Raw genomic sequence first — 18,130 nt, forward strand, 5'->3', positions numbered from 1 at the left:
TTTCCTTTCTCGCTATATTAATGTAATGTAGAAATTGTGAACCGTAGAGATGGACTTTGTCTAATCAACGGTATATAAAAACTGTTTAAATAAATAAATAAATAAAACAAGATGGTAGTCTTAAGGCCATCTTCCTGGAAGACCTCTCCAGATGCATTAAGGATGAGATTGCGGCTCGAGATCTGCCGGAGGACCTCAACGCCTTGATTGAGATGGCTGCTCGCATTGACCGCCGCCTACAGCAACGGGCCAAGGAGCAGTGCTCCTCTTGCCACAGTCCGGCTCGTGGGCCGAGACCTGCGCCCTCTCCTAAGAGTTCTCGTCCAGACGCTCCCACCTGCGAACCCATGCAGCTGGGACGGGCCCCGCTTTCTGCTGAAGAAAGACAACGTCGCCGTTCGTTGAAGTTGTGTTTATATTGTGGCCAGAAGGGCCACTTCTTGGCATGCTGCCAGGAGCATGTGGAAAACACCAAAGCCTAGGAGGTCGGGAGGAGCTTCTCCTAGGCTGTGCTACAGCTCCTCAATGTACAGTCCCTGTTACTCTGGAATACCCCGGAGGATCCTTTCAGACGATGGCGTTCCTGGATTCTGGGGCCGGAGGTAATTTCATCCTGCACGACCTAGTCTCCAAGTTGCGGATTCCTACGCATAGACGGGAGGTCCCGTTACGAATTACCTCTATCCAGGGGACACTCCTTCCTGGTCCCATCCAGATGTCCACGGCACCCATTACGGTCCGCACCGGGGCGATCCATTCGGAGGAGATAGCCTTCCTAGTGCTGGATAAGGCTGTCCACCCTGTGGTGCTTGGGTTGCCGTGGTTACAGAAACACTCGCCCACGATTCAGTTGGATATGCTACAGATTGTTAAATGGAGTCCCTTCTGCCTAGCTAATTGTATGAAAGTGCCTAAGACTCCCGCACTTCCGTTGATGCACTCTGCCGTGGGTCCCCCTGCACCTTATGAGAACTTGACGGATGTATTCTCCAAGACCAAGGCGGAGATCCTTCCGCAGCATCGTCCGTATGACTGTGCTATTGACTTGCTACCTGGTACTATGCCCCCTCGAGGAAGGGTTTATCCCTTATCTATACCTGAGACCCGGGCCATGTCCGAGTACATTGCAGAGAATTTGTCCAGGGGGTTTCTCTGCCCGTCCAAGTCACCTCCAGGGGCAGGCTTCTTTTTTGTCAGCAAGAAAGACGGCTCACTGAGGCTGTGTATAGACTATCGAGGCCTAAATTCGATTACCAAGTGAGACCGCTACCCACTCCCGTTAATCCCGGAGCTCCTTGATCAGCTTCAAGGAGCGAAGATTTTCACAAAGTTGGACTTACGGGGAGCATACAATTTGGTCAGAATCCATCCCGGAGATGAGTGTTAGAACGCATTTAATACCCGAGATAGGCATTACGAGTACCTCGTGATGCCTTTCGGCTTATGTAATGCCCCGGCGGTGTTCCAGCACCTGATGAATGAGGTGTTACGGAACCTTCTGAACACCTGCGTAATTGTTTACCTCGACGACATGTTAGTCTACTCCCAGGACCTACCGTCACACCGTCAGCATGTCCGTCAAGTGCTCCAGATACTTAGGGAGCATGGCCTGAACGCGAAACTGGAAAAGTGCAGTTTTGAGAAGTCCTCCCTGTCGTTCCTAGGCTACATAGTCTCTGCAGCAGGCTTTCAAATGGATCCTGAGAAAGTGGCGGCTATTAAGAATTGGCCCCGGCCGAGGGGTCTTTAAGCGTTGCAACGCTTCCTCGGCTTCTCCAATTTCTACCGTCACTTTATTCCCCATTACTCTCGTATTGTGGCTCCGTTAACTGCCCTCACCCGAAAGGGGGCTAACGCGGTGGATTGGCCAACTTCTGCCTGCCAAGCTTTTGAGGCCCTCAAAGGGGCCTTATTAGACACCTGCCTTCGTCATCCGGGTCCCAGCCGGCCCTTCGTGGTGGAGGTTGATGCCTCCAATGTGGCCATAGGGGCCGTACTGAGCCAGTACTCTGATTCTGGACAGCTGTTTCCCTGTTCATATTTCTCAAGGAAATTCTCCCCGGCAGAGAGCAACTACTGTTTTGGTGACAAAGAGTTGCTAGCCGTGAAACTTGCCCTGGAGGAATGGAAACAGTGGTTGGAGGGAGCCAACCATCCGATTACAATCTATACCGATCACAAAAACCTAGCATTCTTGAAGCAAGCCCAACGCCTGAATCCAAGACAAGCCCAGTGGTCGCTGTTTTTTGATCGGTTTGACTTTACCTTACGCTACCGACCCAGCTCTAAGAACGTTCGAGCTGACGCGCTTTCGCGCTCTTCTGAGGTCGAAGAGACTCCTGACACACCTCAGTATATCTTGGACCCTGTGAAAGTAAGTCTTGCTGCAACCTTGGTGTCCTCCCAAAGGAAGACCGTCGTTCTGCATCGCTCCCGGAGAGCAGTTCTCGCTTGGGCCCATGACTCCCTCACTGGGGGCCATGCTGGTTGGAAAGGGACTTTGGACTTAAACCGTTTCTACTGGTGGCCAACAGTGAGACAGGACGTCCGAGCTTTTGTGGGCTCATGCCCTACTTGTGCTGTTCAAAAGCCGCTCATCGGGAAGCACAGGGGCTTGTTGCAACCATTGCCTATCCCGGTGGAGCCTTGGACACACATCTCCACTGATTTCTTCGTGGATCTTCCTGCCTCTGAAGGTAATTCGGTCATCTGGGTAACCGTGGACCGATTTTCCAAGATGGCACACTTTGTTCCCTTGCCAAAATTACCTTCTGCCCCGGACCTGGCTAGCCTGTTCACTCACCATATCTTTAGACTTCACGGTCTCCCACAGGATATAGTCTCCGATCGAGGACTACAGTTTACAGCTCGCTATTGGAAAGCCCTATGCAAGCGCTTCAATGTGCAACTTAGTCTTTCGTCTGCGTTCCATCCTCAGAGTAATGGGCAAACGGAACAACCAATCGAACCCTGAAGACTTTTCTCCGTGCCTTTGTGAACGAACGACAAGATAATTGGGCCAAGTTACTCCTGTGGGCGGAGTTCTCGTATAATAATCACACGGATGCTGCTACTGGAAGTTCGCCGTTCCACGTTGTTTATGGGAAGCAACTTCGACCGCCCCTACCTTCACCTGAACCTAGTGCACTCCCGGCAGTGCAACTCTCAATCCGCCAGCTTCGGTCCTTGTGGATCTCTACCCAGGAAAAGATCCGTAAGGCCGCCCTGTCCGCCAAGGAGTGGGCGGATAGGCATCTTCAGCCAGCACCTATCTTCCTCCCAGAAGACCGTGTCTGGCTTAGCACCAGAAATCTACAGCTACGTATTCCGTCTCGAAGACTAGCTCCGAAATTCTGTGGGCCCTTTCGAGTCGCCGAACGAGTGGGAGCAGTCTCATACTGTCTACGCCTACCCTCCTCCATGCACATACATGATGTATTCATGTATGTGCATCCACTTAAAACTTCACTTAGTAAAAGAGCGCTTTCCACCGCCGGACCTAAACTCTGGAACTCTCTCCCTCCTGACCTGAGATTGGAACAATCGACACCCACCTTTAAAAAGAGACTCAAGACATGGTTGTTTAATCAAGCATTCTCCTAATCCCAATAACTATTCGGAACTTTTCAACAATCGACCTCAGGCCCGACACAGTCAATTCCGAAAATATATTCTCCTATTTTATATTGTATTTAAATTGTACTCTCCTTGCTCCGTTGAAGTTATTTATTGCTTTCATTAAGTTATTTTATTTATTTCCAAGTTCAATCTTCCCTGTTCTCTGTAAGACATTATTCTATATACTGTCAATTTTATTGTTATAATGTAAACCGAATTGATTAGTAACTTTGTTACTAGAACTTCGGTATATAAAACTGTTAAATAAATAAATAAATAAATAAATAAATAAATGTGTCATTACTGAAGCCTCTTGTGTTGTCCAGATACCACTCCCGGGCTCCTGAACCCTCGGACCCTTCAGTACCGGATGAGGTTACGTATCAAGTACATGAGGTTTTGGATGTCCGGTTCCACCAACGCCAATGGGAATACTTGCTTGCCTGGGAGGGTTGCGGACCCGAGGATAACTCTTGGGAACCGGCCCGTAATATCCTCGACAAGGACTTATTACGGTAGTTCCATCTGGAGCACCCAAGTAAACCTGGACCGGCTAAGAGGGGGCGTAAGAGGGGAGGTACTGTTGCAGTCCTGGCCGCGAGCACCGCGGCCAGGCCCTTACCTCCTTCTTCCCGGACCTGCTCCCGCCTCCGGAGCCCTGGCTTGCGGCCTGTTTGGCGGTGTCCCCGCTGGGGCTGCGCCGCCGCGAAGGTGCCTGAGGTTGCCCTGCTCCTAGGCGCGCGAGCGCGCCACTTGGGCACCTTTCTAGCCCATTTCCCGCCAGTGGTGACTCCGCCCAGTTCTTGACGTCAGACGTCGCAGCCTTGATAAGCCGGCCGCGGCCATCCAGTCCTTGCCTTGCAACGGGTTAGCTTCCTGGTTTCCTGTTGCGCTGTGCCCCGGAGTGACTCGCTTCATTTCGTCACTCCATTCCTGCTGCAGTACCAGCTTGGTTCCTGCCTGCCTGCTACAGTACCTGCTTGGTTCCTGTCTGCTTGCTATGGTACCTGCTTGGTTCCAGTACCCGAGTCTTGCTACAGTTCCTGCCTGGTTCCAGTACCTGAGTCCTGCTACAGTTCCTGCCTGGTTCCACTACCCGAGTCTTGCTACAGTTCCTGCCTGGTTCCAGTACCCGAGTCCTGCTACAGTTCCTGCCTGGTTCCAGTACCTGAGTCCTGCTATAGTTCCTGCCTGGTTCCAGAACCCGAACCCAGTTACAATATTGTTACTGTCCTAGTCTGGTTCCAGTTACCTGTCCTGATCCACAACCCGCCTAAGTCCCAGCGGCCGGGCCCCTACAGGCTCCTCCCGGGGGGGGGGCTTCGGCTTCCAAGGGTGAAGCCACCTAAGTCCCAGCGGTTGGGCTCCTACGGGCTCCTCCCGGGGGAGCACCAGCTTCCAGGGTGAAGAGCATCTACGTCCCGCCTGAACATCTGCCTCCTGGCCTGCTATTCATATCATTAGAGACATTGACCATCTATTCCCAGTCTCCAGCAGGTCAGCCCAAGGGTCCACTAAACTGAGACTCCCACAACATGCCGCAGAGAAAAAATATTCCAACTTTTCTAGTTATGCACACATAGGCTTTGAATATTGACCTCTATTTTTACACTTATCCTTAAATACATATGTTGAATAGCACTATGAACAGCATGCGCACAATATCAGCTTGAGTAATCAAACATCCTGTTTGTTTGCAACCGTGTCTTCTCACCTCTTGTGTTGCTCTGCTCCCCTCTCTGGGCCTGCTCGTTGCTAGCCTCTACCGCCGCACATCTCAATGTTCCTCGTGGCGGCCGGGACGCCACTGCCACCCACGCTGACCCCGGGCCTTCCTGGGTGCACGCACGTGCCACAGGCCCTCTTTTGAAGATGCTAAGGTGGGAACCTCAGGGGCATCCCTGACTGATGACATCACTGGGTCACGGTTCTTAAGCACTGCTTTCGCCCCTTTCTAGCCGACTTGGCAACGAGTTCCATCGCTACTCTACTTGCTCCAGTCTCCTCGGACCTGTGGTGACTATCTCGGACCCTCCTTGGACTCTGAATCCTGGCTCAGGTACCCGCTCCTCGGGGGCCTGCGTGCGCTCTCTCCTGAGACCTGGTCTCCTGGCTTCCCCCACTCTTCAGGCTAGCCCTGAGCCTTCCAGGAGTCTCTCCTGCCGGCTTCCCCGCTCCTCGGGGTTGTCCCTGGGAACACTCTCACCACTTGGGAGACCTATCTCCGTGCTTTCCCGCTCCTCGGGGCAGCGCCTACGTTCTACACCAGTGACTGTCTATGCCTCCCCACTCCTCGGGGCAGTGCCTACGTTCTACACCAGTGACTGTCTATGCCTCCCCACTCCTCGGGGCATGCCTACGTTTTACACCAGAGACTGTCTGAGCTTCCCTGCTCCTCAGGGCAGTGCCTACGTTCTACACCAGTGACTGTCTATGCCTCCCCACTCCTCGGGGCATGCCTACGTTTTACACCAGAGACTGTCTGAGCTTCCCTGCTCCTCGGGGCATGCCTATGTTCTACACCAGAGACTGTGCTACCCCACTCCTCGGGGCAGTGCCTGCATTCTACACCAGTGATTGCCGGTGCTTCCATGCTCCTCGGAGCTGTGCCTTCATCTACTTCAGTGATGGTACCCATACCTTCCCCGCTTCTCGGGGTTGCTTATGTCATCACCTGGAGACCCGACTTGGGCTACCCCGCTCCATGGGTTAGCCTACGTCATCACATCAGTACCTTTCTCGCTATGTAGCTCCACCCCTCGGGGTTGCCTCAGCAGTATACTTCCTGCACTTCTTGCCTCGCGCTCCCGCACCTCGGGCCTGCCTAGCGCCACCTGCTCGGAGGTCTCAGCCAGGTACTGCTCTCCAGTCCAACCTGTGTACTGTGGGGTTCATCAGTGCTGTGTCTCTCACCTCGCTCCTCGGGACCTCCCCACAGACTCTTTCCCAGACCTCCTGCTGCACCTGACTTCGCCTCTCGATGGTGTGGACCTGTGGGGCTCCTCCCCTCAAGTGGTAACAACTCTCACCTCGGGCCAATGGTCCACGAAATCCACAAACCATAACACATCCACTTCAATATTATTCTAGTGTCCGGAGATTTATGATATATTGGAGGAATATGGAAGTGAACGTTTGGTTACAGGGAGTTTTATGATATATTGGAGGAATATGGAAGTGAACGTTTGGTTACAGGGAGTTTTATGATTCATCGGAGGAATACTGAACATTGAAGTATACACCTGGTTACGATGGAATAATATTGAAGTGGATATTTGGCTACATTGGAGGAATACAACTACAGCATGGCAGTATTTTAATGGCATTTGCCAATGGAAGGTGACTGAGATCATTTTGGAAAGCATATTGTGAGCCACAGCTTTGGGAAAGAGATTTGAATAACATTGGAATGTTTGAAATATTGAACATTTAGACATAGTGGTCCATAGCCATGATTTCAATCATTGGAGCATGGAAAATTGTTCTCACTGGTGTTTATAATACAAGTCTCAGTTAGTGGACAGTCCTCCTGGTCTTGAAAATATGATTGTTACACTCCATAAGTTACCGTATCAGCCAGTTCGGAACTATTCAATAACTGCCAAAGTCTAGCTAATGATAATAATACCAGAGATCTCCTGTAATCATTGCACACATGCTGTGATTAGTAACATTTAGGAAGATTATTATATTTAATTATTAGAAGAAATATAATTTATTGAATGAATGAGGTGTATGTGTGTTATGGATGTTAGGGAATTTGTATGTTTTTATGTATTGGGATAGTGTGAAAAATGTTATGGTCTCAATTGAACTTTGCTATAACATTTTTAACAAAATCATTTTTGAAATGTGATACATGATGTGATATTATGAATATATTAGATATTAAATTTTGTATTTAAATTCATAGATTGCGTTTATTGAAACTGTTCGTTTCACATAGTAGTGTGGTGTTTCGACTCTATATTGAACATATTGTGTCCGTCGGTCGCAGACGGCTGCGCCCTCTCTGCCTTACCTCTTTTCTCTCTCTTCCTACTCCTCTGGGAAAGATGGCTGCCTCCGCTTCTGTTTGCTGTTCTCTCCGGCGTCCCCAGACCGGCATGGGCGATTGCGTTCGCCATGTTCCTGAGGGCTCCTAGGGCACGCGCTCGCTGCCTCTCCTTTTGAATACGTCATGGCGGGAACCTCGGGGGCATCCCCACTGCATGACATCACTACCTCCGAGTACTTAACCAACGAGTTCCAACTATGCTACGAGTTAGCAAGGATTCCGGTCCAGCTAATTTCGACCTTCCGTGAGACACTTCTCGGCGTACCTACTCTCGCTTCAGGATGCTCTGGATACCCGCTCCTCAGGGGCCTTCCGCTCCTGCCTACCCTCCATGGTTACCTTGCTCTAAGAAGATTCCTGGAACACCCGCCCTTCGGGGATTCTACTCTCTTCTGCTTCTTCCCAGGTACCTGCTCAGAAGGACACCTAGGTAATTGCTCCTCGAGGGCCTTTCTGCTCCTGCCAATGCCCGGTACCAATGCCTGAACTCCAGCTTGGTGCTGGCCTACCTCACTACCTTCTTCTTGTGGAAGCTATACCCTCGACAGGATATCGGCCTAATGAGTACCTCTGCCTTGGTCTCTCTGCTTGTGTCACCACCACAGATTCTCGGCGTACTCCGTTTGTGGACCACTACCGGATCTGTCACCTCATCTTCTCATCAGAAAGGGTTCTCGGCATACTCCGCTCTGCAGACCACTACTGGACCCTCCATCATCAGCATCGGGTGAGATCTACCCTGCATCTTAGCAGTGCAAACTGAACCTACATCTTCAGAGACTACTCCACTTACCATCCTACTGCTGTACAATAAAGCTTCCTTTCCTTGTGTTCGCTTTACTCCAGAGTCTAGCCTATTGCTGTGGTTCCCCATGGGGCCCCTCCCTGTGGGAGGAGTCATCACCACAGCAACCAGGGGTCCACAACAGATTGCTAATTCCATGGACCCGGCTCAGCTCCCAGCGGATCACTGAGCAACAGAAGTCTTTGGAAAATCTGGCCGCCACGTCAATCAGTTGGATGCCCGACTGAATAATCCGACAGTTCCAGATAAAGAATCTTCATCTCCCATGGTTACTGTCAAGACTATAATGTCTCTCTCTACTCCTACACGCTTCTCTGGGGATGCACAGATGTATAGGGTTTTATTAATCAATGTAGTATGCATTTCTCCTTGCAACCCAACTTCTTCCCTACTGCTATTGCTAAGACTACCTACATCCTATCGTTACTCGATGGGAGAGCCCTAGCCTGGGCTTCACTGCTTTGGGAACGCGGTGACCCTATTCTGAATAATTTGACCGGCTTCCTGACCCTCTTCAAGCCAGTATTTGATGACCCATCTGTTATGTTCGATGCAGACCTTGAGCATGTGTTATGATCTCCTCCTCCAGAGGGGAGGAGTTAGCAATCTGTTGTCGCTCACCCCACCAGGAGGGCAGAGTTAGCAAACTGTTCTGCTTTTCTCCTGAAAGGGGGAGGAGTAGCAATCTGTCATGATCTGCTCCTCCAGAGGGGAGGAGTTAGCTATCTATAGTGCTGACCCCCGCCAGGAGGGCAGAGTTAGTAATCTGTTAGCGAACTGCTGTTAGATGCTCTTGTAAGGGAAGGAGGTAGCAATCTGTTATGGATCAACTCCCCAGGGAAGAGGAGTTGGCAATCTGTTCTATGACACTCTTCTGAGGAGAGGAGCTAACAATAGGTATATTGTACTTTGCTACTGAGATAGCAATCTATCATGCCTCCGCTACGGAGTAGTAATCTGTTATATATATAGGCAGCTGGCAAGTCCCATAGAAAGAGAAGGTAGCTATCTATATAATACTTCCGTAAGCGGTGTTAGTGGTCAGTAGTGGTTGACTCCCACATAGTAGTGAAGGAATGACCACTTGGAGGAAATGGTGAATCCCTGGGCCGATGGCAGATGACAGCGCCCCCAGGAGGAGATCCTGAGAGGAACCACCGGCTAGGCTAGAATATGAAGTAAACACAAATAGTTCTTTATTAAGCTGGAAGCTGGACCACCAGTGGTGGCAGTAGTGAGTCGAGGTGTCCGGTAGGGCTGAAGTCCTTCTGATACTGGAATATAATCTCTGGGTCGCTGAGCTGTAGAGAGACTAGAAGTAGTGAGTAGACGGGGTATACTGGATACAAGATGGTACATCCCCAATAGTCGATGTCTGCAATGGTCTCTATGCCACAGAGAGTCTTCAGTATATTCAGGAACAGGAGCCATAGGCGTGCACTGGTTCCTCTAAACAGTCTGTAATAAGAACTCACAATAGCTGTATATGAAATGGCTTCTAGAGTAGAAGAGAGTCTGTAAAGGATTCTAGGAACATGGGCCCTCGTGGAGCGAGTACCGGTTCCTATCTGCAATCTTGCCAATATAACTCTCGATCACCGTACCTGTGATAACGTCTTGGATGGAAGGGAGTCTTCAGAGCTATAGGAATGTAGGCGCTCGTGGAGCGAGTACCAATTCCTATCTGCAATCTTGCCAATATAACTCTCAATCTCCGTACCTGCGATAACGTCTTGGACGGAAGGGAGTCTTCAGAGCTATAGGAATGTAGGCCCTTGTGGAGCGAGTACTGATTCCTATTTACAATAGAACTCACTGTGTTCACATCTGCGATCGCTTCCAGGCAATGAGGAGTCTTCTGAGTATTCCGCAATCTGAAATCAAGAAGAGAGAGCGGAGCCCCCGTGGAGCGGGTACTCCTAGTAAGTTTGAAAAGGCTGAGCAGTGGAGAAGGATTCCCCTTGCTGATTCGGATCGTTGTTGCAAGTATCGTGGACTGCCGAAGCAAGTCCTGTTGGAGTTCCTTGCTAACTTGTTAGAGGTTAGCAAACAAAGACCTTTTAAAGTGAAAATGGATGACGTCACTACGGGGGGACGCCCCCGAGGTTCACGTCCTAGGAGACAGAAAGCAGGAAGTATCAGAACCGTGGAGAGCGGCCATGCTGCCGCTGACGTGGACACTGAAACATGCAGGAAGTTGGGCCTCAGGGCAGGTCCCAAAGTCAGAGGCGGCTCTCAAGCAGTGGAAGGCAGGCTAGGGAGCAGCTCCACACCACAAGAGAGCCCGAAGACCACAACCTCCGGGCTGAGAGGCCGAAGAGAACGTCTGCGGCACTCCCTGCCACAAGAGGGTCCTGATAGTCGCGGCTCCATGCCGCACTGAAGATTAAAGTCCACGGCTCCTGCCACAAAGGTCGGCGGCTCCTGCACTACGGAGGTAAGCACCTGCTCGCCGCTAAGCCCGCGAACAGGAGCACAACACCAGCTCATCAGACTGTTGCTAGATCCACCCTGCTACACTTTCAGCAAAGTAACAAGCCCTTACCATACTATGTGATTGAATTTAAAACTTTAGCATCCGAACTCCATTGGGACTTAGAATTTTTGCATGCTATTTTTCTGGAGGGTCTCAACTCCTGACTGAAGGATGACTTGGTGGCTCGTGATTTGCCTGATACCCTAGAGACCCTCATGGAACTGGCTGGTAGAATCAACCGCCGCATTCGAGATCGGACTCAAGAGGCTAAGAGTCCCAAGAAGCACGTCACAGGAGGTAACCATCCTAAACCCTTCCACATAGCACCTACTCTGCAAACTTCACCCAGTGAAGAGGATGAGCCTATGCAACTAGGCTGCAATCATTTAACCTCAAAAGAGAGACGTTTCCGCAAATGCATGGGGTTATGCATGTTCTGTGGGCAATCAGGCCATGCCGTCCAGACGTCCCATCTGTCCGGGAAACATGCAGACCTAGGATCCGCGGGAGGACTATTCCTAAGTCTAACTACACCCACTCCTCCACTATCCCTTCCTGTCTCGCTTATCTGCGAAAGCCTTGAATTTCAGACACTTGCTCTCGTAGACTCCGGAGCTGGAGGGAACTTTATTTTAAAACGCCTGGTGGAACATCTGCGAATTCTTATTACACCCATGGCCACGCCATTGCTGCTATCCTCTATCCATGGAGAATCACTTCCTGGAGAGGTCTCGCTTACCACACAGGCCATAGGTCTGCACACCGGAGCCCTTCACTCGGAGACCATCTCTTTCCTTGTACTTGAAAAAGCCATGCATCCAGTGGTGCTCGGTTTACCCTGGCTTCAGGACCACATGTTACAGTTTAACTGGGCGACATTGGAACTATCTCGATGGGGACCTCGCTGCCATGGCAGATGTCTCTCTACGGTTTCTCCTGTGTCCTGTATGCCCACTACACCATCACTGCCTGGTTTACCACCTCAATATGCATCATTTCAGGATGTGTTCTCGAAACAAGCAGCAGACGTGTTACCACCTCACAGAGTGTTTGATTGTGCTATTAATCTGAAGCCCAACTCAGAGCCTCCCAAGGGAAGGGTATACCCCCTCTCGGCAGCAGAGACTAAGGCTATATCAGCTTACATACAAGAAAATCTCCAAAAGGGGTTCATCAGACCCTCTAAGTCCCCGGCCGGCACGGGATATTTCTTCGTTGAAAAGAAAGATGGCTCCCTTCGCCCTTGCACTGACTATAGAGGTCTTAATGAAATTACTATCAATGATCGTTATCCTTTACCACTAATATCAGAGTTATTCGACAGGCCTCAGGGGGCCAAGATCTTCTCTAAATTAGATCTCAAGGGGGCCTACAACCTGGTTCGCATCCGTTCCAGAGACGAGTGGAAAACAGCTTTTAACACTTGCGATGGACACTTCGAGTATCTCGTCATGCCCTTCGGCTTGAGCAATACACCAGCAGTGTTTCAAAATATGATGAATGACATCCTGTGTGACCTTCTGTATCAGTGTGTAGTGGTGTACCTAAATGGCATCCTGATCTTCTCTCAAGATTTACAGATACACCTTGCCCTCGGCTGCCGGTATTCAAAATGGCGCCGATAGCCTTTGACCTACTATGTCACAGGGGCTACCGGTGCCATTGGTCAGCCCCTGTCACATGGTAGGAGCAATGGTCCATTGCTCAATTGTCAGAGCAATGGACAGAGTAGGTCAAAGGCACCGGTAGCCCCTGTGACATAGTAGGTCAAAGGCTATCGGCGCCATTTTGAATACCGGCAGCTGAGGGCGTGAGTGCAGGAGATGGCTCCCGGACCCCCCACTGGACCACCAGGGAGTTTTGGTAAGTCTTGGAGGTCAGGAGGGTGGGGGGTTGTAGTTAATTCAATTTTAGCCAGGAAACGAATAAGAATTAACGCATGAACGTATCGGGGGCCTCTTTGCCGAATGCAACGTATCTTCCCCCCGATGAATACGAATCCTGAATGCAACGTATGGCGTCCCTCTGCACATCCCTAGTTGATCTACCACCTGCAGATGGAAACAATACAATTTGGGTCACCGTTGATCGCTTCTCTAAAATGGCACATTTTGTGGCTCTGCCAGGGTTACCGTCTGCTGCCGAACTAGCAAGGCTTTTTGTCAAACACATTTTTTGTCTCCATGGGATACCCAAACACATTTTGTCTGACAGAGGTGTCCAATTTACCGCAAAATTCTGGAGAGCACTTTGTCAGAAATTTGACATTTCACTGGACTTAACCTCTGCCTATCACCCCTAATCCAATGGGCAAACCGAAAGAATGAACAGAACGCTTAAACAGTTCTTACGATCCTACGTAAACACAAGACAAAGTGACTGGGCAGAGTTTGCCATCAATTCACATCCTGCCACAGCTACAGGATCCACTCCTTTCCAAGTCGTTTATGGTCGTCAACCACTACCTCCTCTACCACTACCTTTGTCTGTGGCCTCTCCAGCAGCTCAAACCACTGCAGCTGACCTACAACAGCTCTGGAAACAAACCAAGGAACTGATCCTTAAAGCAGGCCAAAAGGCCAAGAAGATCTATGATGCCCACCACAGGAAGGCACCTCAATTTATTTTTTTTAATTCTTTATTTATGATTATATAACATCTTACAAGAAAATATCATTTGCTACTTTACAAACCAAAACATTCTTCTACTTCTTATTATTCCCAGGAAATTATAATAAAATAAAGTAACAAAAGAACAATAAGCATTATCCTAATTTTACAGGCATGTAATGGGGAGTCAAGATCTAATGAGAACAATCCATTAACAAAGAAATAAAAAGTAAAAGGCAAATCAAGGAGGTCATTGTAACATTACTTATTATCCTGAGCTTACTGGGGGTCATTAACCTTTGATCCATAATTATCTAGAAAATAACGTAATTGAGAAACCTCAAAAATACATAACGATTATTATTAATATTTAGAACACATTTGCATGGAAATCTGATGGAAATTCTAGCTCCTGTCTTGCCTCTTGACATAATTCAAGCATTTTCTTTCTACGAATTTGCGTAACTTTTGTGAGGTCCGGATAGACCCAAATTTTTGCCCCATATACAATTTTTGTCTGTTACGAAGAAACAACTTCAAGATATAATCTCTATCTGTAGAGAACACAAAGGAAACTAATAAAGTTCCATGAGAGTCTATTTGTTCCTCTAGTGAGGTTTCCAAAAATGCTGTAAGCTCTAATTCATTCCTCTGAGGTGAATTAACCGCTAGAGATGTGAATCGTGTGCCAGATCGTCTTAACGATCAGATTCGGCTGGGGGGGGGGGGGGGAATCTGATCGTTAAGATATGTGAATTGGAATCGTTTCCGATTCCAATTCACATCGCTAATTTTTTTTTTTAGGGAGGCCTGCGCCGCTAAAAAAAAATCCCACCGACCCTTTAAATCGACCCCCCACCCTCCCGACCCCCCAAAACCTTTTAACATTACCTGGTGGTCCAGGGGGGCCTCGGGGGACGATTTCCCGTTCCCAGGCATCAGCTGCGCTAAAAATAAAATGGCGCCGATGCCCCTTTGCCCTTACCATGTGACAGGGTATCCGTGCCATTGGCCGGCCCCTGTCACATGGTAGGAGCACTGGATGGCCGGCACCAGGAGGGTGGGGGAGGCTAAGGGGGGTCGATTTAAAGGGTCGGGTGGGGGTTTTTTTTATCGGGCCATCGGCGCCATTTTAATTAGTGGCAGCCAAAATAGCACCGATGGCCCGAGAGCGGGAGATCGCGCCGGGACCCCCCCATTGGACCACCAGGTAATTTAACATTTTGGGGGGGTTCGGGAGGGTGGGGGAGGGTAAGGAATTGGTTTTAAAGGGTCGGGGTGGATTTAGGGGTTGTTTTGGTGTGCCGGTTTTCCCGCCCTCCCCCAAATAATTCCCGTGCCCTATTTAACGATTTAGGACGATTTATGACGATAAATCGGGGGCATTTGCATTGTATCGTGCACTCTGACGATTTAGAACGATTTTAAAATTATCTGACGATAATTTTAATCATTCAAAAACGATTCACATCCCTATTAACCGCTGGTACCTGCTCCTGAGTATTCTTAGACAGGTAATATATATTAGAAATTGGCGGAACAGCTTCTTGAGGAATTTGAAGTATCTCCATAATATATTTTTTAAATTGATCTTTCAGAGAAATCATTTTTACATGGGGAAAGTTCAATACCCTTAGATTTAAATATCTTTGGGCATTTTCCATATTTTCAATTTTTTTTAGAAGTAATAAGATCACTCTGAATCAATTTTGTCTGTACTTCTTGTACTGATGTAATCTTTGAATCCAATTCTTGTATTTTCACTCCATGCTGTGTTACCACTGGTTCTAATTGTTGTATACTTTTTTTTGAGTCCATAATTACCCAAGTAAGAGACGCTATCGATTTATCTAATATCATCAGAGCATTCCACACAGCTTCAAGTGTAATTTCTTGAGGTTTAATCAGTTTAGTTCCCATGTTAATGCTTACCCCACTCTCACGACAAACCTCAATGATCTTTTCAGATTCATTTGTCGAGTCCATCCCCCTCTTTTGGGTAGTATTCAAGGCACACGCTCCCAGGAAAGCCAAATCCTCCATTTTGGCAATCTCCTCCGTTGTAACGTTCTCTGGGTTCGCCGCGTTTCTGCCGGACACCTCCGCATTCAAACCTCCAACAGCTGCCGCTGCCTTTAGACTTCCTACAGCCCTTTCCTGGCTTGGAGGCCACCCTTGTGTTAGATAGTTAGTGCGGGTCGGTGGGGGAGGGGTCTCAGGAGCGCCAGGGCTCAACGATGTCTGCGCGTCCAGAGTTGCCAAGGTATGTTCTCTACTCGGCTGCTCAGCGGACTTCCCCTCCGGCGTCGATACATGAGTCGGTGAAAAGAAGCCCTCGATTGTTGTCTGGATAGGCACAGGTAAGGCTGGTACAGCGGATTCCAGACGAATCCGTGCCTTCCTTTTAGTATGCGGCATGGAAAAATCGAGGTAATAAAAGTATATCAGAGAGCCATCTTGCACCGACCTCTCCTTACGGCGCCATCTCGACTTCACCCTGGCACCTCAATTTAAACCTGGAGATAAGGTCTGGTTGAGTACCAAATTTCTCCATCTCAAACTACCCTCGGCACGTTTTGCACCTTGTTACGTCGGACCCTTAACCATCCTCCATCGACTAGGGAGTTTGATGTATAGCCTGAACCTACCTCCATCCATGAAAATACACGCCTTCCATGTGGCTCTGCTAAAGCCCCTTTTACTCTCTGAGTTTTCCAGAAAGACTTTGGAACCAACGAATCTTGATGCAGAAGAACATATTGAGTACTAAGTTGATGATATCCTGGATGTTTGCAAGACAGGCAAGACATGAGAGTACTTTATTTCCTGGGAGGGATACAGACCTGAGGAGAATTCCTGGGAACCGCTTGTCAACATCATCGACAAGGACATGATCCATCGCTTCCATCAGACGCATCCTCGAAAGCCCAAACCCCCTGGAAGGAGGCCTGGAGGGGGACCTTTGAAGGGGGGTACTGTTGCGTCCGTCGGTCGCAGATGGCTGCGCCCTCTCTGCCTTATCTCTTTTCTCACTCTTCCTACTCCTCTGGGAAAGATGACTGCCTCCGCTTCTGTTTGCCATTCTCTCTGGCGTCCCCGGACCGGTATGGGTGATTGTGTTCGCCATGTTCCTGAGGCCTCCTAGGGCGCGTGCACTGCCTCTCCTTTTGAATATGTCATGGCGGGAACCTCGGGGACGTCCCCACCGCATGGTGTCACTACCTCCGGGTACTTAACCACCAAGTTCCAATTATGCTACGAGTTAGCAAGGATTCCGGTCCAGCTAATTTCAACCTTCCATGAGATGCTTCTTGGCGTACCTACTCTCGCTCCAGGACACTCTGGGTACCCGCTCCTCAGAGGCCTTTCACTCCTGCCTACCCTCCGGGGTTACCTAGCAGTAAGAAGGTTCCTGGAACACCCGCCCCTCGGGGGTTCTACTCTCTTCTGCTTTTTCCCAGGTTCCTGCTCAGAAGGACGCCTAGGTACTCACTCCTCGAGGGCCTTTCTGCTCCTGCCAACGTCTGGTATCTGTGCCTGAACGCCAGCTTGGCGCTGACCTACCTCGCTACCTTCTTCTTGTGGAAGTTATATCCTCGACAGGATATTGGCCTAGTGAGTACCTCTGCCTTGGTCTCTCTGCTTGTGTCACCACCACCACAGATTCTCAGCGTACTCCGCTTGCGGACCACTACCCGATCTGTCATCAGAAAGGGTTCTTGGCGTACTCCGCTCTGCGGACTACTACTGGACCCTCCATCATCAGCATCGGGTGAGATCTACCCTGCATCTCAGCAGTGCAGACTGAACCTACATCTTCGGAGACTACTCTGTGGCCAGAGGGAGGACTGCCATTCTCCGCTTACCATCCTACTGCTGTACAATAAAGCTTCCTTTCCTTGTGTTCACTTTGCTCCAGAGTCTAGCCTATTGCTGTGGTTTCCAACAGGGCCCCTCCCCGTGGGAGGAGTCATCACCGCAGCAACCAGAGGTCCACAACTATGCCACAAACACAACAGAACAATGTGGGGTGGTCAGGGTAGTTTTGTTCAAACTCTGACAATTGAGCAAACTGAAACCACTGCTTCCCTCCACTGATTTCAAATCTGCTGTACAATCTTTAGTATTAAATTATATTAAATATTCCAATTCAATTTACCCTGGCCTACCAGCTTCCACTATCAAAGTTCTCCAAATGCAGCAAAATGCAGTGGCTCACATTATTTTTGTTATCATACTTAGAGATTACACCTGTCCTCTTTTCCCTACATTGGCTCTTGGTTCACTTCTGTATCATATTTAAAGTGCTAACTCTAATACTTAAAGCCCTCAGCTCTAAAGCTCCTGAGGCCATCAGTTCTTTGCTTAAAATGTATTGGCCCTCTGGTCTGCAAGCAAAAATCTGTTAGATGATTCCTTAGTAAAACTGGCACATTTATGTGAGACCAGAGAATATACTTTCTCTGTGGCTGGTGCATCATAGTCTTTAGTCTTTAAGAAATGAGATGCTTTCCACCTTCAAGAAAAGCCTGAAAACTCATTTATTTAAGCAGGCTTATGAATA

The 18,130-nt window shown here is 49.2% G+C and overlaps 1 protein-coding gene across 1 annotated transcript in view; it reads left to right on the top strand.

Annotated features, from left to right (window-relative positions):
- Positions 1 to 18,130, top strand: part of KNG1 (kininogen 1) — a 110,821-nt gene that overhangs the window by 70,715 nt on the left and 21,976 nt on the right. The gene's annotated exons all lie outside the window — the stretch shown is intronic.

Source organism: Rhinatrema bivittatum, chromosome 9, assembly GCF_901001135.1.
Source record: "Rhinatrema bivittatum chromosome 9, aRhiBiv1.1, whole genome shotgun sequence".
NCBI lineage: Eukaryota > Metazoa > Chordata > Amphibia > Gymnophiona > Rhinatrematidae > Rhinatrema > Rhinatrema bivittatum.